Source organism: Hypomesus nipponensis, chromosome 12 (genome assembly GCF_054491055.1).
Source record: "Hypomesus nipponensis isolate SF chromosome 12, ASM5449105v1, whole genome shotgun sequence".
Lineage (NCBI taxonomy): Eukaryota > Metazoa > Chordata > Actinopteri > Osmeriformes > Osmeridae > Hypomesus > Hypomesus nipponensis.
In genome coordinates this window covers 15,780,454-15,787,376 of record NC_140372.1, presented here as the reverse complement: position 1 = coordinate 15,787,376, position 6,923 = coordinate 15,780,454, and the positions used below count along the sequence as shown (strand labels likewise).

Here is a 6,923-nt window from a genome sequence, read left to right as displayed (position 1 = left end):
GTAACCAGGCAGTGGTCTGATAATAGAGGATTGTGGGGGTGGACACTGATGTCACTAATCTTGATTCCCCGCGTGAGAACTAAATCCAATGTATGCGAGTGAAGATGGGTAGGTTTAGAAACCACCTGAGTGAGATCTTGGAATCCATTAGAGCAGTAAAGGCCTTAGAGGATCTTTTACCTACTTGAAAAATTTACAGCGGGTACAAAATGCTGCTGCTAGACTATTGACAAAAACAAGAAAGTTTGATCATATAACCTCTACTCTTATCTCTTTACACTGACCCCCTATCCAAGCCAGAGCTGATTTCAAAGTTTTACTACTAACTTACAAATCTCTACATGGATTGGCACCACTGTACCTCTCCGGTCTCCTTGCACCCTATTGCCCCGCAAGGACTCTAAGATCTCACGATGCCGGCTATCTGGTAATACCCAAAATTAAGAAAAAAACTGCTGGAGGTAGGGTGTTCTCATATAGAGCACCTCTTCTCTGAAACAAATTACCTGTCTCAATTAGGGAGGCTGATACTGTTTCGACATTTAAAACTTGATTAAAAACGTTCTTGTTTAGTCAATTCTGTGATTGTTAAAGGTAAGTATGTGTGTACTTTCTATGTAAACCTGGGGTGTGCGTTTGCCTTTGTGTGTATCACATGTAACTTTTAAATTGTAATTTTAGCTTACGTTCACACTGCCCATTTAAATGTTACAAATAAAGTAAACCTGTTATTGTATATTGTTACTGTAATAGTTCCGTTGCTGTTTATTTTTATTGTTATAGTTTACTAGTTGGAGACAACTGGTTGTTTTCATCCTTCTTCGTATAAATATAACCTATTTTAGAGTTGTTTCCCCCGGAACAGATTTCATGTTCCAACCAAGGGGGGCTGTCGCTGTTTTGGTGTGTGGGGCTGCATCAAATACCCTCTTAGCTTTGTTAAATTGCTGCACTAGTCCACACCTGACCGGTGGGGATCTCTATTCTATTACGACTGTAACTGTTAGCTGCTCCTGGCATTCTCTAATCCCTGTTCTCCTCTCTGTCCCCCCCACACATCCCTTGTGGTGTGGGGGGTCTGAGCTGTCAAGACCTGCCTGGTCGTCGGTCTACCAACGCTGGACCAGGTCATCAACCGGAAACCAGTCTCCATGACGGCCAACAGCGAGTTTCCAGGTCCCATCCAACGTCTATAAAGCCGAACAATGGATTTTTGGTGTTTCAAAACCCATTGACATTGTATGACTATGTTTAGCTTGTGTTCTGCTCCTCTCTCTTACCAACCGTCTCTGGAGGAGGGGATCCCTCTCTGAATTTGCTCCTCCCAAGGTTTCTTCCATTTTTCCTGGGAGTTTTTACTTGTCTTCCTTGAGGGTTTAGGTTGGTTGAGGGGCAGTTCTATGGGCGTATGTGAAGCCCTCTGTGACATGCTTGCGTGTAAAAAGGGCTATACAAATAAATTTGATTTGTTCTTTTGGGTCATCCACATGAATGTTAAAATCACCCATAATTAAGATATTATCAGTATATGTCACAAGATCAGCACTAAAATCTGCAAATTCCTCTAGGAAGAGGGAATACGGGCCGGGGGGCCGGTATAGAGTAACTAAACAAAATGAGGGAGGGGGGGCAATAGTAGAAGAATTTGTCCTTTTTAAAGTAGTTGGTAGTTTCATGCAAATTATCTCAAATGATTTAAAGGTATTTACAGATTTTAGGCTAAGGTTGAAGCTAGCTTTATATATCATAGCAACACCGCCACCTCTCTTTGAGACACGAGGGATGTGTGAGTACGCAAAATCCGGAGGCGATGCTTCATTCAGGGAGGAATATTCTTCAGGTTTTAACCAGGTTTCGGTGAGTCCTATCAGGTCCAGGCTGATTTCAGACATCAGATCATTAATCAAAACGGCCTTTGGGGATAGAGATCTGATGTTTAGGAGACCAACATTCCAGTATGGGTTTTTGGCAGCTTTAGACGTAGATAATCCTTCTGAAAAGGTGGCACTGTTATCAGAAAACGTAGTAGGAAGAGCAACGGGGGAGCAAGGCTGAATACATATTAAATTGGTATAATTCCTAGTAATTGAGGGCCGGAATTTGGAAAAATGGCGGGGGACAGACACCGTCTCAATGGGAGAAACGACATCAGCATCCACACTGGCTACACTACAAGCTAAGCTATCGGGCCCCCAACAGCTCACAACATGCCTATCAACATACCTATCAGACTCTCTAAGAGACTGTGGCCCGGCTTGTTTGAGTGAGTGTCAGGCCTGCTCTAAAATAGCTTCAATATTTCTAGACAAAAGAAAAGCACCTCTCCAGCTAGGATGGAGCCTGTCACTTTTCAACAAGTCAGGTTTGGCCCAGAAACGAGACCAATTATCTACAAATCCTAAACCCTGTTCTGAGCAAAAGCGAGCCAACCAGCGGTTGAGAGAAACAAGCCTGCTGTAGATCTCGTCAGTCCCCCTAACAGGTAGTGGGCCAGAGACTATTACTCGATACCGACTCATCTTTTGAGCAAGGTCACATGCCCGAGCTATATTACCCTTCGTGACCTCTGACTGCCTCAGCCTTACATCATTGGTGCCGACATGAATGACAATATTCTCATATTTATCATCAGTGCGTGCGCCATGTGCCTTAGCTTGGGCATTTGCCTTAGCCCTAGTGCTAGCCAGCACCCTAAGATTAGCTTATATGTCGGTAGCTCTGGCCCCTGGTACACAGTAAACTGTTGCTGGTTGCTCTAATCTAATGTTACGAGTGATGGAATCACCGATCACAACATCTGAGGAGTCCCACTCCCACCATGCTGCAAAGGTGAAACCGGTGGGGCTAAACTTGAGTTCTCCCTCACGCTTGGACTCCCTGTCTGTGATGTTGCGCCAGTTGCATCTAAAGTACTAGCATGTGTTCTTCCTCAAGCGACTGAACGCGACTCTCTAACAGAGTCAACTTATCGAACAAAATGGCACATGTAGGACAAAGTGAGTGGTCGTGAGACATTATAGTTAACTTACGTGAATAGTTTATGCCAACCAAGATAATCCGTCAAGAGCGTTGAGTTGGCTAGTTCAACAGGAACAGTAGCGTCGAGCTCCAAGGAAAACAAGCCGCGCCGAGTAAACCTATAGCTGCGCAACCCGTCCTCTTCAGAGGAACGCAGCGGCACGCCTGGTCTACAACCTACCCAGACGCCCCCACATTACTCCGCTCCTCATCTCCCTCCACTGGCTACCCATCGCGGCCGCATCAGATTCAAGACCCTGGTACTGACCTTCCGAGCAGTGAACGGGACTGCACCCGACTACATCATGTCTCTCCTGCAGCCTTACACCCCCACCTGCCACCTACGGTCTTCTTCAGACAACCGCCTGGTGGTCCCACCGCTCAAGACCGCCCGGTCCCAACACAAGCTCTTCTCCTGCCTGGCCCCCCAGTGGTGGAATCAACTCCCCACCTCCATCAGAGACACAGACTGTCTCTCCACCTTCAAGAGAAGGTTCAAGACGCACTTGTTCCGGCAGTACAACGGTACTTAGGAATGGTTTGCTGAACCCAATGCCAGTTTCCTCAAGGATCACAATGACTCTTGCTTCGAGACTTGTTGCTCTTGTTGGTTAGTGGCAACTGATTTAAACTGTTGTATTCGCTGCAAAATATTCTATTTTAGTTCATCTTATTTTTATTTTACTGCTGCTGCTTTTTCTACAGGTACACTTCCACTTAGAGATTCATGTTGTTTAAATTGTAACTCGCTTAACTACATGCTGTTATGGTTCTTCCCTTTGGCACTTATTTTTTGGTTGTTCACAATGTGTGCTTCTTGTTTTGGCTACCGGCAATGCTTTGGGGCTATCTTGTTGTTATTGTCAGTGACCTATGCACTTTGTAAAGCTCTCTCTTGGAAGTCGCTTTGGATAAAAGCGTCTGCTAAATGAATAAATGTAAATACAGAATGGAGTTAAGGGTCTGCAAGGACATCCGATTTCTAAGTTTGCTTTTTACCACACTGTCAGAAATATTAATCTATCAAGCATTGCACACTCAGTCGATGAACAAGTTTAAGAAAGTTTATTGCTTGCGGCCGGCCCACAAGGAGACAAAAACATCACACGCCATTGTGCTACAAAGTTTGTCTGCTAGCATGTTGCGCTAGCTAGCTATTTAAGCAGAACCGCTCTTTACAGTCATTGGTTAAGACAAAGGCATGCAAATGTTCCATTGCTCTTCTTCATTGGCTCCTTGCATAGACCTGGTGCGCGTGTGTGCGTGCGTGTTTGAGTGCGTGCGTGTTTACGACATCAACCCTGATTGAAACACAACAACAACAGGATCTCCTGATGTCGTAAAAGCTCCTTCACAAAAGGTGTCAAGAAATGGTCACCAGACCTAGAGTCTCCATCTATAGTCTTTGTCACACAGCATCTCATTAAAACCAACAAACCCCCCTCTTCTTAGTCCTCAGCCCCAAGATAAGGGTCTTGAATGTTTACTCACAGCTCAGATTTGGGGTTAGGCCTTTCTTTGCACCCAAGTAATACTGAACACAGAATCATTCTTATACAGGATAAATATGTTACATCTTCAATTTTTCCAACACACACTCATCTGGCTAAATAGTCTCTCAACTTAAGCATTTGAGTATGGCAAGAACAACACAGACACAGTACCCATGGCAAGTTCCTGAAACGGGTTGATATCAGCTGCATCCCTGAACTTCCAAACCTCACTCCAGAAGCCCACTGTGTTTTTTGTTTCATTCCACTTACTGAGATGGATGGTACGCCATTGCTGGACAATCTTGTCTATCTCTGCAGGAGAGTAGCCAAGGAGCTTGGATATTTTTTGTATTATGCCCAGGTTCTTATTGTGCTTTAGAGTTTCCTCTACATTGAAAACTCACATGTACTGCAATATTTCAATGTTGTCCTGCAGTCTCACCCTCAACTCCTTAGAGAGGGAGATGGTGAAGGCTACACACCGCTTTCGGACATCCTCCTCAGGCGCAACGTGGACCTCAGCTGCCTTTGACTCAAAAAGGTAACCAAGGTTCAGTTTTGGACTGATGTATCCATCAATTGGCTGTTTGAGTACATCAATATTTGCCAGTGGATTCAGCACCCTGTTACTTAGGGATTTTATCAAACTAGTTAAGCTTATATGTTCTCCCTCAAAAGCCTTTATGGCCAACTGTACCTCACCCAGTACTGACTGAAAAAGTCAGATACAAAATGTTCTGAGGATCACTGTACATGGTGTAAAACCTCAGCCATGTGGCAGTGTTTACTGGACTTGGTGACTACAAAATGCAGTTTAAGTATGTCCCACTCAGTGCCGCCACTCCCATAACGCGCACTACGCGCTGTGCGTAGGGCACGAAGACCTGAGGGGGCACCAAAAATTTGCCAACTGAAAAATCATCATAGTTATTATCATTATAATGCCGATATTATTTCAGTAGGCCTATATAAATATTACGCACCTTTTAGGCATGTATATCACAAAACAGGCAAAACAAGAAATATATTTTCGGGGAGTTTTTCCTTGTCTTCCTTGAGGGTTTAGGTTGGTTGAGGGGCAGTTCTATGGGCGTATGTGAAGCCCTCTGTGACATGCTTGCGTGTAAAAAGGTCTATACAAATACATTTGATTTGATATTTAATTGCTCAAAAAACATTACGATGGTGCCCCCCCCTCCCCCACCCCACAAAAAAACAAATACACACTCAACTTTCCAAGTTCGCCGTGGGTGCCCTTTCCTATCTCAGTGGCCTGACTAACTTTGACAGTAGGCTAAGTAAACTTTTTAAAAATGGCCTCAAAAAGACAACAGGGGTCAGGGGCAGAAAAAGAAATAAACTGCGAGATGATGCCCGTGCATCACTTTCAGGTAAGTCCATGTTTAATTATTGTTACTACGGGAAATGTGCTGCTAACTTATAGTTAGCCTATCCATACACCTCGAACTAGCTGACCTTCTTGCTAATTTTAGCACACTCAAATATGTAAGGTGCAAACTAAATTTAGATTTTACTGTTAAACATTATGCATTTGAAATAACTGACGCCAGCTAGATGTTACTTTACTGTACATTGTATGATGCTTTTATATTCAATTGATCAAATAGTTTTTAAATGAGTAAGAAAGGTGGAGAGCTCCTTGGCTGCATGCTTTCAGTTTTAAATGTTTTTAATTAATTTGGAAAACCATGCTAAGAAACGTAAGGGCGGGGCTGAAAAATTAAGAGACAAAAATACATCACCTTCACTAGATAAGATTTTACCAATTGAAAAACGGCTGTTTATTTTACATATTTTATTTATGCTCCAAAAACTATTATGCACTCAAATAAAGGCCCCAAAATGTGCACGCTCGCATTAACTCCGTAACTATCAAACACAGAATGTGGGTGCATTGACAGGGCAGCTGTGGTGGTGGGGGGCATCATAAAGGAATTATGCATAGGGCACCAAAATGGCTAGCAGCGGCACTGATCCCACTGATCTAAAATGCGTGAAACTGCAGGTTCAATGGAGAGCCAACGTGAGGCACACACCTTTGATATTTGCAAGGGTTTGTCCCCACCATTGATGGTCTCATACATGCTCTTGTAGGCCTCCCTAGAGGCCATACTCTTCCTTGAGCACTTTATGGACCCCATTGTTAATCCCTGTCATAATGGAGGCATTGTAAGTCCCTATCCCCAGGAGTTAGTTTTTTTCGAGGCAACACTTCTCCAGGAAAGACACAACAGCTCTGGCTATAGAACTGGCATCACCTCCCTCCAACTCAACAAGCCCCAGAAATGTTGACACAATTGTCTGTTTCTTGTCACTTAAGTACCTTATCACTACCCCCAGGTACTTGGAAACGCTGATGTCTGTGGACTCATCCAAAAGGAGGCTGAAACG

At 43.9% G+C, this 6,923-nt stretch overlaps 1 pseudogene; it reads right to left on the bottom strand.

Annotated features, from left to right (window-relative positions):
* Nucleotides 1-2,270: 2,270 nt before the first annotated feature.
* Nucleotides 2,271-6,673, bottom strand: LOC146261694 (uncharacterized; annotated as a pseudogene).
* Nucleotides 6,674-6,923: the final 250 nt, after the last annotated feature.